Source organism: Protopterus annectens, chromosome 3.part1, assembly GCF_019279795.1.
Source record: "Protopterus annectens isolate FY-2018-M chromosome 3.part1, PAN1.0, whole genome shotgun sequence".
Classification (NCBI taxonomy): Eukaryota; Metazoa; Chordata; order Ceratodontiformes; family Protopteridae; genus Protopterus; species Protopterus annectens.
In genome coordinates, this window is record NC_056732.1 from 1,853,923,784 (window position 1) to 1,853,941,841 (window position 18,058).

The following is an 18,058-nucleotide window of genomic DNA, read 5'->3' on the forward strand; positions in this document are numbered from 1 at the left end:
CTTGATTAGAATCTATTAGTTTTGATTGTTGATTAATATTAATAAAAAAAATATTTGAATTCAGCTAAAATGTTTTGTATGTCTGAAACCATCTTTTTCTTTCTAGGGGAAAATTTCATTTATATGATTCATTTTATTTAATCTTTTGGTTTTGTTAGCTAATACATTTAATGATTTGGGATTTGTGGAAATATTTAAAATTTTATATTTCTCTAATATAATCATGTTTTATGGTTTAGGATTTCAATATATTTATTATTCAAAGAATGTATTTAATTTTTCTTATCTTTATTATTTAGATCTGACTCTTGATTATGCTTCAATGAATCTAATTTAAGTTGAATCTCTAATAACTGTTTATCCCAACCTTTCCTTTTTATATGATACGAGTTAATAATTATCCCATATAAAAAAAGCTTTTAGGGCATCCCACACAACAAATTATGAGGTGTTATTATTATTATTTAGTTCTATAAAATGTTGTGTCTCCAAAGTTAAGAATTCTTCAAAATCTTTCAGTTTTGTGATATAAGCAGGTATTCTTCTTATCTGTGTATTGTAATTTGAATTAACAGAAATTTCAAATATCATTGAATTATGGTCTGTTATTTGGACAAGAAATAACCTTGGTGTTGACCAGAGAGCCTAATAAGTCATTAGAAAATAAGACTCTATTTTTGAATAGGTGTTATGTCTATGAGAGAAAAAAGTATAGTTTAAAGAATTAGAATCTGCAAATGAATGAATATCTTTCAGATGATATGATTCTAGAAAATCTTTTAATAATTTGGCTGAAGCTGTAATCCTTCTTTTATTTAAAGATGTTGATTCTTTATTATCCAAAATGCAATTAAAATCCACCTCTATTATTAAGGACCCCTTGGAATGTTGTACTATGAGATCCAGATGTTGTTTTATTGTATTGATACCTATTCCTGGTATCCAATATAAATTCACTAAAGTATAAATTTTCTTATTAAATTCAACTGTGACAAGACAAAACATTCCTTTATTATCTTTATATGTATTGGTAATCGTTGGGCAAGGTAAAGTATTATTCCACAAAATTGCTATCCCTCTTTTCTTCTGAAGATGTTCTGAACTAATTAATGTTGAATAAGATTTAGTATATAGTCTAAACATATCTTCTGATTTCAAATGAGTTTCTTGTAAGAAAATTAATTGGGATTTGTGTAATTTAAGATATTTGAATGAACTTCACCTCTTATTTGAGTTATTTAATCCATTAAAATTAATAGAAATACTCTTTAATGAAGTCATAAGAAGCAAAATTTGTAAAAAGAGTGTATTTTGACCAAAAACATTTCAAATAGTTAAATATTAAAGGAATACGAAGAAAAAGTTTAGATTGATTACATAGTAATAATATGAAAAATACGAGTGTATTAGACCTGCGGTAGTGGTGCCGTAGTAGCGTTGTCGCCTCACAGTAAGATGTTGTCCCATTCAATTCTCAGCTAGACCGTCTTCTGTGTGGAGACATGCATGAATGGGCGTGCCTTCGTTGAAGGTTGTACGTTAAGGCTGGTAACTCGGCAAATCCACTACCAATCATTAGCGGACCGGAGTTCCGCTGTGGTGACCCCTAACCAGGAAATGCCGAAAGACACAACAACTATAGTATTACTTTGTGTTGTGAAGAATATATAAAAAAACTGTAACAAACTTTTATAACAAACTAGCAAAATCAAAACCCCCCATAACCTTCATGGAGTATAATACTCCTAATCCAAGTGACATATAATCACTCAGATTAACCCCTCATCAAGTAAAAACCTCTGATCAGCATCTGTCTAAGAGAACATTTCCCAATCATGGTAAATCAGTCTTAGCTTCTATAGAAAATCAAAATATCTAATAATTTTAAATTAATTACAAAAACATTATGCAAAAGGCAAATGTGATACAGTATTTAAAGAGAATCACTTTGTAGTATAGTAGTACTAATTAGTTCCTATTAACATAAATTAATCCTCCTGTTTCAATAACCTTTAAGTGAAGGAAACTTCTAACTTCAAAAAGATTTTATACATATATCAATCTTCATAATTCTATTATGTAGTTATTATTTATCCATGAAAAAATGACATTGACTATCCTAGAAGTGAATTTAAGTTCTATTAGTCACACTATGAATCAAGATAATGAAGACAAATAACCATAAAATATAGTTGATATGATTGCAAATAACAAAAATAGTAAAGCAATTTATAAATAATATATTTTCATATATAAGTAAGAAATTGATACATTATATATAACTAAATCATAAAAACAAGTAAATTAATATTCTAAAACTCTCATATTTTCTTAATATGATATTCTAAAGAAAATAAAAGAAGTTATAATTAATGATCTACTAATGAAGGTATGGATTATTCTCATTTGTAATAACTTAAATGTATTTACTTTAATTGTATTTATGTATTAATAAAGATTTTGTAATAATAAGTGAGGTGTTAATAAAAAATATTTCTAAATGATTGCTCAAAATATAAGGAATACATTAGTTTTCATCTATAACATAAACATTTTATTGACAGTGTTGCTTATACCATTTTAAACCACCAATTCAATGTGCTTATAGGTTCATAGGTTCATACTAGACTATCTGCCCTAGGGCATTTATAAGCCTAGCCAGAGTGTGTTTGGCTTTCGCCACCCATTTTAAATTAATTTTGCTATGCCCTTTTTCGAGGTTAGTATACTGTGCCTCTGTCTAACAGTGACACAGAAGTGATACCCAGGGTAAACCTACAATCTCCCATCCACTCATCAAGATTCCTCTTGAAGAGAGTCAATGAGGGACTCTGCCTAACCTGGACTGGGATTTTATTCCAGAGTGAAGGGAGCCTCTGGGTTATGAATCTGTCCCTCCAGCATGTCCTATTTATTTCTTTATTTATTTTAGTAATCATCATTCTATTTAACTATGCTCATCCATCCCTAGTAATGTTATCAAACCTATTAAGTTGCTGTGAGAAAGTATTATTTTGCTGCTTATTAAAATAAACAGACAAATATGTATGCAAACCAGTCACAATGATTGGCACTTATGTATCATCTCACCCACAATTTCTTCTTCAGAAGCTTCTCATTTCAAATCCATTCATCAACAAAAAAGTACTGAAACTATCTAGGCAAGAGTGTGTCATTAAAATGATATTTTTCTGGGACCATGAGAATTTCTGCACATATTATATTTTTCAAATGATCAGACTGTAATATTATTTGTGACATTTTCAGAGTAAGAACTACCACCAACCTATGTAAAGCAGTTTGAATGATACTATACCTTTTCGGTACCCCTCCATTAAACCCCCACCACTCAGCAGCTCCATCTGTGTAAGCAATGAAATGTCTGCCAGATGGCAGGGATTAAAGTCATATTATGCACAAGTTGAAAAAAGCAAACCAACACGAATTAGTAGAGGTCCAACGGAAAAGCACCACTTATTCTGCCCAAATATTAATCAATCACAACCCTATGCACTTCAGTATGAAGTAACATCAATTTTCTTAAGAATTACTGACTTCAATAACTAATACCAGTATTTAAAACAGGCTGATGATAGCTCTCCACCATAGAAAAATCAAAAAGCAAGCCGCTTAAGCAGGTCCTTCCAAACGTGGTACGATAATACACAAGTAACCAATAAATGAATTACAGGTTATAATTATTAAACACACTTTGTTTACATAAAAGTAAATATATCACATCACCCATTAATAACAACAATGTCTAAGCTCCATTGCTTTTTTTGCTTTTTTTTCCTTCCCTTTAAAGAGTTTGAGTGTTCTGAAGCCTCTGACACTTTATTTCCAGTATAGGGATTTATGGTTTCCATGGCAACAATCTAGATGTAAGTCAAGGGAGAATGTCCATATTAGGAGACCGATCGTGAAGTAGGTCTCAAGCTGAAGCTGAATAACTGTAGACTTTCAAATTTTCAGCGGGAAAAAATGAGTAGGAAACACTTTAACTTTAAAGCAACTTGTGTCACTGAAGTAATTCGCAGGAGGTGAAACAACGGTTTCTGAATGTTCAGCAATCACAGAAGCCACTGTGCAGCTCACAAACCATTCCAAACTGCCTCTTAACCAGAGGCCAACACTGTGAAACATAAAACACCCCAGTTTCAATCACAGAGAAACAGAGCAGTACCACAACACACCAGCAAAAGACACATATCAGCCAAAATTAAATAAAAAAGAAAAAGCAAACATTCAAAAAGGAGAGGGAAACAACAGCAGCAGCAACGTCAACCCCATATGACCAAACAACTCAGTACATTTCCAACAGCAACTTTTGAGCCCACCATATTCCTGGACATTACCAACATTAACCCCATAACACAAAATCAGTCCAGACATCGTCTTTATCCACATATCATGTTTTATATTAGCTCCGGACACTACCAACAACAACATTTATGTTAAAAATAGCTCTGGACGCCAATAAGAGAAAGTATATGCAAAATTAACTTTATATATATATATATATATATATATATATATATATATATATATATATATATATATATACATATACATACACTAAAATCATGTCTATAGAAACTTCTGAAGACAATATAAACTGTCTCTAGCAATACAATACAAACTAAATATAAGCACCAAATCATTGAGACATGTTATTAAAGAAGATATTTATCCAAACAAAGTAGCACCCTATAGATATAACTGTATTTCAATACAAATGGCAACAGACTACAATAATAACTCTATTTAAACAGTAACCCATACCTATCAAAAATAATAACTAAATATTTGCAAAATAAGCATCAAAATAAAAACAGTAAAAACTATCATTAAAAAGTATAATAAACAGTGACAAAATCTTACCTGTTGTTCCAGTTATCAATTTCCCTGACCTTATGGGGCATTAGTATGTTTAGAACAAACAAACTAGATTTCCATTGTGAATACAAATATATAAGAGCAGGTTTTTTTTATTTTCTTAGCTTCTTCTTGTGCTCATGGGTTTTCCAAGTTTCATTTTCAGCTAATCCCTTCAAGTTAGCATTGGCCCAATCAATTTCTTCTATTTTGTACAAAAGTTTGTTAGATTTAACAAAAATTAGAGCACTGACCAGATCTTCAAATAATTTAGATGTATCCTGGTAAAATATTTTAAGCCCTGCAGGAAACAACAGGTGAGATTTTATCTAATTTTAAGTTCTCTTATCAAAAGTAGGAAAACTTTTCTTTTTGCAATTACCACAGGAGAATAGTCATTATCAAAATGAACTAAATTATCTTTTATTTTAATTGGAGATTTTGTCCATGCTGTCTTTAAGACAATTTCCTTATCATGTGAGGAAAGGAAATGTACAATCACGGATCTTGCAGAATTACTTTTTTTATTTTTCGATGAAATCAAAGATCTGTGTGCTCTTTCAATACCATATGAAAGAGCCTCAGGTAATTCTAGTATTTCAGGTATCCATGTAGACAGGAACTTTTCCATACTATCTCCTTCTATTTTTCTGGCAAGCCAAAGATTCTGATATTATTACGACGTGACCTGTTTTCTAGATCATCTATTTTAGACAAAAGGTGAGTATTTTGCTTTAAAAGGAATTCAATATTATGCTCACCTTTCTGGAGCCTAGAAGCCATATAATTTAGGGCTGTTTCCATACCTGAAATCTGTTCTTTCTGTTGTTTTAAATCTTCATGTATAATGTTCATTTGTTTAGTACAGCTCTCCTTAGAACTATCCAATTTCAGGTCCATTTTATCTATTTTATTAGTTAATTCTTGAATGTTTAGTAACAAAGATTGTAATTCCTTTTTGAAAGTTGTATCCTGATGAGAAGATTTGTTGAAGCTCATCTTGTTGACTGGAGTAGTTCAGAAGATCTCTGATGTTTTTGACAGGAAAAAATAAAATTAAAAGATTTTTTATACTATCCTTGTATAAGGTATAAAGTATCCTTTTATAAAAAAAAATCCAGATTTCTGATAGATATATTTTAAAAATCCTGTCAGAGAGAATTGGAATAGACAGAGCTGAAGAGAAATGCTATTACTCTGAGTGCATCTTGGCCACGCCCCTCTTTTTGGGTTTCTAATACCATGTTGGGAATGGACCCCATTCTTAAGTCAAAGAATGATTAAAGTTCATGAAATTACTATTGTTTCAATCTTTGATGACAGGCAGGTGAGCTCTTCACAGCACCCGCAATGTATCAGGTAATGACTTCTGCAATTTGTAGAGTGACATGTATCGGTAACATATCTAAATATGATTGTAGATTTTTGTTATAAAACCATTGCTCCTACTACTGTTGGAGATGTCTGGGTATTTTTCTTCCACATTGCTCTAATTTCTGGCTGTAAATCCTGATATTTTATAATGGTGTGTCTCTGTGTATGCAAGACACTGTAGTCAATGGGTGTAGTGATTTCAACGATCAATGCTACTTTTGTCTTCTTTTCATGGACTACTATACCTAGTTTTCTCACATATATCTTTTGAATTGTTGGTAAGGGGTGATCCCATTTGATGTAGATTTCATTATTTCCTATAATGCTTTGTGGTTCATGTTTCCACTGTTTTTCAGCTACTTCAATATTGAAATGATGCACAATCCCAAGTGTAACAGTCTTGCCACATTATTATGCCTTTCAGTATACAGTCCTTCTGCCATTAGTATGTCACAACCAGGAACAAGGTGTGCAACTGTTTCCAATTCTGTTTTACAAAACCTACATTTGTCTGTTTTTCCCCACATGTTTAAAGGACTTTGTAAACCAACGTGTACATAGTCCACTATCTCGGGCCGCTAATATTAACCTCCCTCCTTTGGTTTGAATTTGTCTCTCCTAACCATTCCCATGTTTGAACCTGATAGACATGAGGTTGTTCCAGGAGTTTTCTGTACTTGCAACTATATTTATGCACTTTCCACATTTCTTGCCTTCTCATCTGATACTGCACCTTATATACTTTATTTTTTTTTTTGGCACATTCATTTACTGCCTGATTTTTATCTGCTGTTGGTTTGATTTCCATTCCCACTTGACTCCAATATGCTTCTGCTAGACTAAGAAGGGAAGTCATCTTAGATTTATTCTCCTCATGTTTCATAACTTTCACAATGTTTGGGTCTTGTGAGGTCAGCAGATATGTATGCAGTCCCACAATTGCAGATCTATACATGTCATCAATTTCAAGGAGGCCCATGCCTCCTACAGAACTGGGAGTATATACTTTTGGTATGCTCTGATTTACCATTGAAATGTTCACAAGAATCGATGCTTTCAAAAAGTTTATGCATGCCCACAACTGATTTAGCTAAAACAAGAGAAAAAGTATAAGAAGAGAAAAATGACCCCTTATGATGTGTTAAATTTCACTCAGAGACCTGCAACAACACTGTTTCAACATTTTCTGAAGAATTAATAACTAGAGGCACTTTGCATTTAGATGCTAATTTATTTACAGTATTCATACTGGAAAATAAAGTCTTACAGCTGAGTAGAATATTTGAAGAATGCCGTAAAGAGCTGTACGTCTTGGCCCACGAATAGGTAGTGGAAACAGGAAAGTGCCAACACCTGCAAAATGGTGATAAAGACTGTTGAAGACATTTTTGTTTTCAAATGAAGACTGAGAGCTGGAACCACTGTCATCTTTGAAATTTTGATGAATACTGCTCACTGAAGGAACTGCAGAAGACAAACCATCTTCATAAATTTTTATGAACATCACTGGAAACTTGGAGAACGTTTACACCAAAACCGGAACTACAGAAGATGAAACTGTCACCACTGATAACTTGAAAGGAAAGGTCAATTCTCAAGTCAGGAAGGTGCAAAACTTCTATACCTTACCCCCAGCCAGCTGGCTCACCACTGAAAGAATGCCCCTTAGGTGATATAAACTGAAAACCTTTTCGAGGTACAAAACAGAAACTGTTTTTTATTTTGCCTACAGTTCAGTTCATATCACATTTCTGACAGAGCTGTTTCTCCTCTTGACTTCCAGATGGAAGGTAGCATACCGAAGTCTATCTGGAAAGTCTCATCTTTTATACCACCGATGACACACATCATGTGACAGTTCAGTCTTTTAGTAGAAAAGTGCTAAGTCCTAATAACAGCATTAATCAGACACAAACACTCGTGCTGCTGTAATACTTTAGATGCAGTCCTACCAGCGTCATTTAAAAGAAATGTCTCTACTTGCTAAGAAACAAAACTTAACTTGAACATAGAAATTGGCCTTGTGTGGTGCACCTCATAAAATGAAAGCTATCATAGTATGGTTACAAATATTGGCAGAGGAAAAAAATTACCTTATAAAATATCTATCACTATCCTTTGTTAACCAGTTTAGTAACATTAAGCTAGTGGTCTCTTTTCAAGAGAGACCAAAATTGGTATTCATACTACTTATGTAAGTTGGATGTGTGTCATATGTGAATCATGGAGACTGCCTGGGTGGTGAATGGACACATTACATATATAATGTTCTTTGCGTTATAGATTACCTGATAGTTCAGGAAATGGAAGCTCTTCCTGCAGATTGCATTTGTGGCAATGTGTACACATCCTATGGCTCTTAGGTTATCAGGAAAATGTGCTGTGTTGTAAAATACCTGCACAGTATTGGTTCTCCACTCTGAAATCCTGAGAAACCACATAAGCTCATCCTTATCGAGGAAGATGATGCTGTGGAACTGATATAAGGCACATGAGGTTGGTGCCTGTGATATATTTAATGTGTTCCCACTAGGATATTGACAAGGCCCAGTAGCTAAGATGTTTAATACTACACATACCTTTGTACAATTTGAGATGTGCAAGTTGCTCTTCCTCCCTCAATTTCACTTGTACAGTAAAAATGGCAAAAACCACCACGAAGTAAAGTCCAAGGTTTAATCACTAAACAGCATAAAACAACATAAAATCAGAGCAGCAACAAAGATGTTTAAGCGCTTTCAGGCTAATGCCCTTCTTCAGACAATTAACTAAAAAAATTTAGCAGTTTAAATAGTAAATAACAACCAATTAAAATCAGTAATTTATCTGCCTTTTCTTTAGGGCTGGCTTAAGGGGAATGGCATCATTCAGTCCTGGGAATCCATGTGCTGTTAACTCCATAATCCACCTTGCTTCTTGATACTCTGTTTCTTTCACCAGGTCCCCCCAAAAAAACTCTTGTGTATGCTCTGTATTACTGAAAACCTAAAATCATGCCCTGGAAACTGATGAATGTGTTGATATAAGGCATTATGCTCATTATGCAGCCTTGTTGCAGACAAATGGTTTAATATTCTACTTTTTAACATACAATTTGTTTTCCCTACATAAAATTCTGCACATAATCTACAGGTAGCTAAATATATCACGTTCATAGTCTTGCAACTAACACACACACACACACACATATATATATATATATATCTATATATATATATATATATATATATATATATATATATATATATATATATATATATATATATATATATATATATATATATATGGAAATTATACACTCTATTAGTAATGGGGTATGTGAATGTGGTATCTATGTTTATGTGAGGACATGCCTTACAGGTACCACAGGGTCTGGTCCCTTTAAATCTAGATTTAACCTGAATATTTTTATTCCCTTTATGACATAATAAGTCTTTTAGGTTCTTATTCCTCCTGAAACCAAACATTGGTTCTTCCCCTATAACTTTCTTTATCTTTTCATCTGTAAGAAGAATTTTTAATGTCTCTTCACTATATCACATACCCCATGTATATTGCTGCTGTAAGTAAACATCAGTCTTATTTTAGTCTACTGTCGTATGGAATTGTTGTTCATAACATTTTCCTCTCGGTCATGTGTTAACCATGGCCACATCTTGTCCTTCCTTTGACCTACTCTTTTCTGGACTATACCCTCTACCTTGTGTTTATATCCTCTCTCAGTAAAATTGTGTTTTAAATTATCCAATTCCATCTCAGACATGTCCTCATCTGTACATAATCTTGACACCCTACCCAACTGTCCCACCACTATGTTGTCAAAGGTGAATCTTGGATGCATGCTGTCATATGTCAATAAATTGTTTGTCCAGCAATCTTTTCTATAGAGTGTAGTTTTAAATCCATCTTCATCTTGTATAACTCTTACATCTAAAATATCCAACTGAATCCTGGATGATTTCATGGAAAATCTTAAAAAAGATGTAGTGGATTCTAAGTATTCTATAAAGGTTACAAGTTTTCGCTGTTCACTATCCCACAATAGGAAGATGTCATCCACAAAGCATTTATAAAAACAAATGTTATTAAACCAATCATGATATTTTCCTAAGACATGATATTGCTCCCAAATGCCATGACTAAATTGGCATATGTGTTAGCACAAGGGGTGCCCATGGCAACCCCTTGTACCCGGCGATAATGCTTGTTTTGACAAACAAAAATATTACACTCCAAAATAAGTCCGAGCATCTTTAAAATAAGTTTATTCTTGTTAGTATCAAATGTACATAAATCAGAATTTAATCTAGACAAAGCTGTTAAACCATTCTCATTGCTGATCGCAGTAAAGAGATTATTTACATCTAATGTTACCATTATATAAGATTTCCTTACTTCTGTTCGCCTGATAAACTCACTTAGACTCATTAAAATGTCACCTGTATCTTTTAAATATGTGTAACTTGTGTTAATACTTATTTCAAAGTACATTCTACCCAAATTGAGATGTTTTCTATCATCCACCCCCTGCCTGATACTATTGACCTTAATGGGGGGGGGTCATATTTTTGTGTATTTTGGGTAAGGCCTTAAAATAGGAATAACAGGATTTTCTATATTCAAGAACTTATACAAGTCCATGTCCATCAGACCTTCATCTTTCAAGACTTCTAAACATTTTCTAATTCTAGAAATAACATTATTAACATCAATTGGTGATATTTGCATGAAAGTGGTTGTATCCATTAACATTTCACTTAATTTAGTGAAGTAAAAATATCTGTTCATTATAACTACTGCTCCTCCTTTATCAGCAGATTCAATAATGGTTTGTGTATTCTGTTGTAAGGAAGTTAATGCTTCCCTCTGTGTTAGTGTTAGGTTAAAGAACTTCTTATTATAATTACCATGTAGATAACCTCCAATGTCCTGTTCACATACTTTGTTAAAAGTATTCATGGTAGAATTAAATAAGGGGACAAATGTACTAGGTTGCCTTAAAGTTACTTGTTGGTTAGTGTTTTCATTCCCAAACGTGTTTTAGCATAACATTCCTGCAAAACATCATTAAGTCCAATATGACATCACTATGCTGTTACTAGGAACAAAAGTAAGCCCTTTGTTCAACACACACCTTACAGCTTCAGATAGGACATAGTCAGATAAACTATATACAATATTAACATCATCATCAGTTTCTGAGAAGTCCTTCTCTTTTTTGCTTTTCTCATGTCTTGCTGCAATCTCCTCCATTCATTTTTCTTCTTGGTGAGAGCTGGTAAAAAAAAAACAAAAAACAAAAGAATGCTGACTGTTCTCTGTTATGTGAACAGTTTTGGGTCTCACCCCTAGTTGTATGGAGCTCTCCCCACATCTCTAAAATGTTCATAGATTCTATATTGGTATTCCTTGTAGTTAATGTATTAACATTAAATGAACCAATGTCTTTCCTTGAGTTTTGGTTGTTTTCTGTTGTTACATGAGGGCTAATGCCCTCCATTCTAGCTAAAACAACCACCGTGGTGGCTGCCTTCAGTTTCTGCCATCTTCTTGGTTGACACTGAGTTCATCTGGTTGGTTGTTCACCTCAGTATGCCACCTCACTTCACTGGGAGGTTCCCTATTAGTTCTGAAGCTGTTACATCTCAGTTTCCGATAGGATGAATACCTTTCTTCTTTCTGAGCCAAGTCAAGTGCTCAATTTTCTGTATTGCTGTAGTTTTCTCTTGGCCAGATAAATATCTGACCTGTTGAGAATTCATTAAAGTCTCTAGTTAACTTTCTTGTTTTGGTTTGCTGAAATTTACTATCCAAAACAGTTAGTGAGCAAAAAGCTTCATCCATTCTATTGGTGTAAACGTCTTCACTATATTCTTTGTCAACCCGTTTTTGTAATTCATTCATTTCTTCTATCAAAGTTTTCTCTTGTGGTGCAAAACAATCTATTAGTAACCACATTTATGCATAGCCTGTCTCTACATTTATTTGTTGCCATTTTGCCATCAGTTTTGGGTAAGCATCCCCTTGTGTGAGCATGCACGATACCCTCATACCTCTTGGAACCAGGCCAAATTTTAAACAAGATTCATGCTGGTTGTGACACCTGTGCTCTGGCCCAGCAATCAAGGAGCCTCAATCCCCACCACTAACATCAGAGAGGACATCTCATATATGAGGAAAGGATAATAAATACACACAGTAAAGTGCAATTTCCCTAAAGAGCACACAGAGATCACAGTCAGTCCGGGGCTGGTCACTCCCTTGCTCTCCAGGTCCCCAGTAAGACTCCCCACTGGCACAGCTATAGGGTCCATATCTCAGCCAGCTGGGCAAGCTAAAACCACCAGCACCCTCTCTGTCCAACCAGTGCTTCGTGTCCCTGCCCAAGTAGCTGACACATAAGATATGAGTTTATACAACCACACAGGCACTTCTGGGGAAGGCTGGCACAGGTTCTCCAGCTGTGCCCCTTTTACCCAGACTATACAGTAGAAATCACTGCCACCACCCAGCTAATATCTATCAACTGATCAAAGTCCCTTAAAAGGGTGTCCAATTAATACTGTGCAATATTTTTATTCAATTGGTAGTATAACGAAACAGTCAAGGCTTATTAGAGTGACTTGGTATAGGATCCTTATATACATGCAATGTACTCTTAGAGCTTAACTTATCTCTACACAAAACAGCCACAGTTGAAAGTTTTTAAAATGTTTAATAATAAGTAATAAAAACACTAGGCAATACTTCTTAGTACACAGTGCTAGTCAAGAGTTCAGAGATCACACAGAAATAGTTAAAATAATTCAGTAGTACAGTTCTGACATCACAGAAAAACACTAATCTCTGTAGTTCCTAGCTATTTCTAAAAGAAAGTCTAAGATAACTTATATATGAGCAAGACACTGCTGTGAGTTGGATGGTCAAGACAAAAATGCTTAATGCCTTCTGATTCTCTGTGTTTGAATTCCTATCTTCAGTCCTGATTCCCATGACATCATTTTTTTACATTTTCCTGGTGTTCCCATGCTAACAGATACTACATAATTGTTATCTTGCACCTACAGGAAACTACAGCCATAAAAGACATTCCTTAAGTTAAAACAATAGGCAGGATGCTTCACTCCAGACTCATTGACTCCAAATTCTAACTTCAAAGGGACGGACATGAAATAATTTTAACTTCAAAGGACAGACAAGAAATGCTTGACTTAGCTTTCTTTACAGCAGAGGGCAATGTTGCTACATCGTTTCAGCATTTCAGCATATTCTTTCATTTAAGAAAACAAGTCTGTATTTCAACATTTCACAGTATTTCCTTTCAATTAAGAAAACAAGTCTATAGTTCAACATTCATATTTACAAATGATAGAATTATCTGCACAATTCTATCTGGCAAGGCTGGCAGCCTTCACATTTCTTCACCCAATCTTCACAGTGGTTGTTGCCATTTTTACTGTTCAATTTGCTTTTTGTGGGCAGCATTACCTTTGCTAAGGTTATTCTCTGTCTCTGGTTTCAATTTCACTTGTGGTGACCCAGTTTGAGTAAGTAATGATCGGCCTTCTTGTCCACATGTTAATGGTTTACTAGGTGTTGAAATATGAGGTGACAGGTAAAGCATTGATGGAACCTTCTAAATTTATTTTTATTTTATTTTGCTTTTATTTACCAGTTTTCTCTAACTGGGTTAGTCAAAAAATCCTTTTCTTTGGAGGCCTGGAGCGAAAAGCACCAACACGATACAAATATTTTTAAACAAACGTTCACTAATATATATGAAAATACATTAAATAATATACAATAACAATTATACATACATGCGTTAATTAGATTGCATTCATATGAGAAAGAGGCAACTGTTACTGTACAAGATACATTTATTCATTAGCAGGTATTGAATGTTGAGCATTTGAAGGTGTGTATTAGTGAGTTTGTCAGACAGACAACAGATCACATAATTAATGCTTATAAATTCGAAGAAATAGATAGGAGGGAAGGAACTAGGTCGGGCAGAAAATGTGACTGTTGTAGTTAAGCGGTAGGATGTAAAGTAGGTTAAGAGACATGCATGTGACTATCATAAGGTTTATATCAGAAGTACAGAGGTGGGAGTGATCAGTGTCAGAAAACAATATGTATGGCTGGGAGATGCTAGTAAAACTATCCAGTTATTGTTGAAGACTGGTTGTTGGGAACAGGATTCTGAACGAAGAGAAGTGGTTAGATGATGTGGCAAGCTCAAGACAACAGTGACAGTTATCATGGAGATGTACAGAGCAGATCCACTGGTTCAATAGGTGAAATTTTACTTGTGCTTTAAATGAGTTTGCATTTTGAATGGATTTCAGTGGTAGTAGAATGTGGGTTCCATAGTTTAGCTTCACTATCTGAATATAGAGCATCACCTGCAGTATTAAACTGTTTGATTACAGTGATAAATGATTTTTCCCCAGAGCATAAAATTCTATTGAAGAAGTAGTCCTTTATTAAGTTAGTAAGGGCTGGGCAATTATCTGGCTAAAAGAGGAGTAGTGTCAGTGGTGCAACAGATAGCACACGTGCCTTTGATGCAGAAGGCTGCGGGTTTTATTACAACACCACATAGATTGATTGGTCACACTGCAGTGCAGCATAAGGGGTTGCTGTCCTTTGAATGAGATGTTAAAGCAAGGCCCATCTGCTTAAGCCGGTAGTACCTCAACTGGATGTGAAAGATTCCCATGGCACCTATCAAAAAGAGTAGGGAAATTTCCCCAAGTAGTACAAAAACCACCTTGGGTCTCCCCTGAAAATAGCTACTAGCCCAGTGGACTAACCTAGTCAACAATCAATAAATAAAATAAACATCATAGAAACTGACTAATAATTTTAGGGCTTGGGAGGTTATCATAATGGTTAAGGTGCTTACCTTGTAGATACAAAGTACAGGGCTTGAGTCTCAAGGTTAATTTCTCCAAGTCTTTTGGGTTTCTAATACCATGATGGGAATGGTGCCCAGTCCTAATTCAAAGTATGATTAAAATTCATGAATTAGTATTGTTTACATTTTTGATGTTAGTCAAAATTTGCTCTTCACAGCACCTGCAATGTGCCCAGAGTTAACTCCTCCTGCAATGTATGTGGAGTTACACGTATCAGAAGAACATCTAAATATGACTAAATACTTTTTTATGAGACCCATTGTTCCTACTACTAAATATGACTACATTCTTTTTATGAGACCCATTGTTCCTACTACTATTGGAACTGGCTGTATATCCTCGTTGCCCTCATGTTTGACTGCAAATCCTTGTATTTTATGACTTTGTGTCTCTTAAGACACTATAGTCACTGGGGGTAACAATTTCAATGATTAATGCTACTCGTCTTCTTTTCATGGACTGCTACATCTGACTTTCTCGTATCTATTTTTTAAACTGTTGGTAATAGGTGATCTCATGTGATACAAGCTTCATCATTTTATATGATGCTTTGTGGCTCATGTTTCCAATGCTTCCCAGCTACTTCAGTTTTGGAATATTTGCACAATCCCCAGTGCAGCAGTCTTACCACATTATCATGCTTGTCAGTATACAGGTCCTCTACTCCATATCACACCCAAGAACAAGATTTGTGACTACTTCCAATTCTGTTTTACAAAACTCATATTTGTCTGTTTCTCTGACATGTTTAGTGGACTTTTGTAAACCAGTGTGTACATGGTCCACTATTCTGGGCTGTCAATACTATCCTTTCATATATTGCTTTAAATTCAATTCTCCTTAACCATTCCTGAGTCAGAACCTGATTGATATGAGGTTTTCCAGGAGTTTTCTGTCTTTTTCACATTTCGTGTCTTCTGATCTGCACTGGAGAAACAGTTAGCATTGTTGCCTCACAGCAACAAGTTCTCTGGTTTGATTCTCAGCTGGGGTGCCTTCTGTGCAGAATCTGCATGTCCTCCATGCATTTGTGTGGGTTTCCTCCTAAATTCCAAAGACATGTGTCTGGATAATTTCTCCCCAGGCCTCCACTGAAAATGGGTTCTGTCCTAGTTGGACTTTCCCAGTGAACAAATGTTAAATAAATAAATATTCTTTCTTTTTATGGCACCTTCAATTGCTGCCTAATTTCTGTTTACTTCTGATTTGATTTCCATTCCCACTTGATACACTTCTACTAAACTAAGCATTGAAGTCATCGTAGACTTGTTTTTCTCATATTTTAACATCACTATGTTTGTATCTTGTGAGGTCAGCAGATATGTATACAGTCCTATGATTGCTGCTCTATACATGTAATCAATTTTAAGAGGCCCATATCTCCTTCAGACCTGGAGATATATAATCTTGGTATACAGTGATTTTTTTATAAATCATTTGATAAGTGTGAATCATTTTTCTTGTTTTCACGTGCAACTGATCCAATACCATTTGGAGCTAGTCATTCACCCCAAAACTGTAAGTTAGAACAGGAACAGCAAATTGGTTTATAACTTGGACTATGTTCCTAGATGTCAGTGCTGTTTTCCATTTGCTCATGTTTTATTGTTGATTCTTCATTAATTCCCAAATATTTACATACTCCCTCTTGCTCAAGTTCCTTTATATCACATTCCTATCACTGACTGATGTTTTCTTGGTGCTGCAGCTTTCCTGCTTTAAATGTTACTTTTGCACATTTATCAAGACCAAATTACGGTCTTATATCACGTGAGAAAGTTTTGACCAGTTGCAGTTGTGCTTTAGATTCCTCATCTGATGGACTACACAGGTTTAAATCACACACAAATAGAAGATAAGAATTCTTTTCACTTTTTTTCTGGGTGCCAAATTGTAACCATGACCTGATCTGTTAAGGAGACAGCTTAATGTGGTAAGGGCAAGACAAAAGAGCAATGGTGACCGAGAGTCACCCTGGAATATCCCCCCTTCAATTTTTATCCTGCGGTAATCATTTTTCCTTTATCATGGCTTAGCTGAAGAATGGTTTGCCACTATTTCATGGTCACTGTAATGCAATCCATCAATGTAGAATGGGTCCTATACGTCTGTATGCACTCCATTATCCACGAATGTGGGATGTGTTGAATGCTTTTTTGTAGTCTGTCCATGCAATATTTCGATTCTTCCCCTTTTTACAATTCTATATTATGACTTTATTTAACAAAAAATTATACTTGGCTCCATATGACTTTCTTTTATTACCCTTTGATTCTATTGCCATGATTGAGTTTATAGTCATTTAGAAGAAAACTCAGTTGACATCAATTCCAGTATATAGTTTATACACTGATAGAAGGCAAGTTATTGGTCTATACACTTGAACAAGGCTTTGTGGCATGCAACAATGTTGTTATGGCCTAGAAACCTCTTTGGGAATGTGGATAGCATTTTCTGTGTAAAGTTGTCATCTACAGCACAACAATCAGAACCCTCAACCTCAACCACTTACAGCAAGAAATCTGAACAGAGGTGTAAATAATGCGGTGATAAAGGGCCAAAAATAGGGGCAATGTTTAAATACTGCCCTTACAATCTAAAAACATTGATAGACTAACAGGCTTTGCAGTAGCATGAATGTTCCAAAGAGTATGAAATCTGAATCTTGAATGTCTGTCATTATTTTCTGAATTCAATCTCCAATGATTTGCCAGTGATTTGCCAAAAACCTACAAATTTTATGAGAAACAGACCAAAAATATGAAGCACAAATCTGGACATTCTGTGAAAATCTGTACAGTTGAGAGGTATGATGACAACTGCTTTACCTTCAAGAGGTTGGTATAATGGTTAAGTTATTTACCTTACAGACAAAAGGTGCA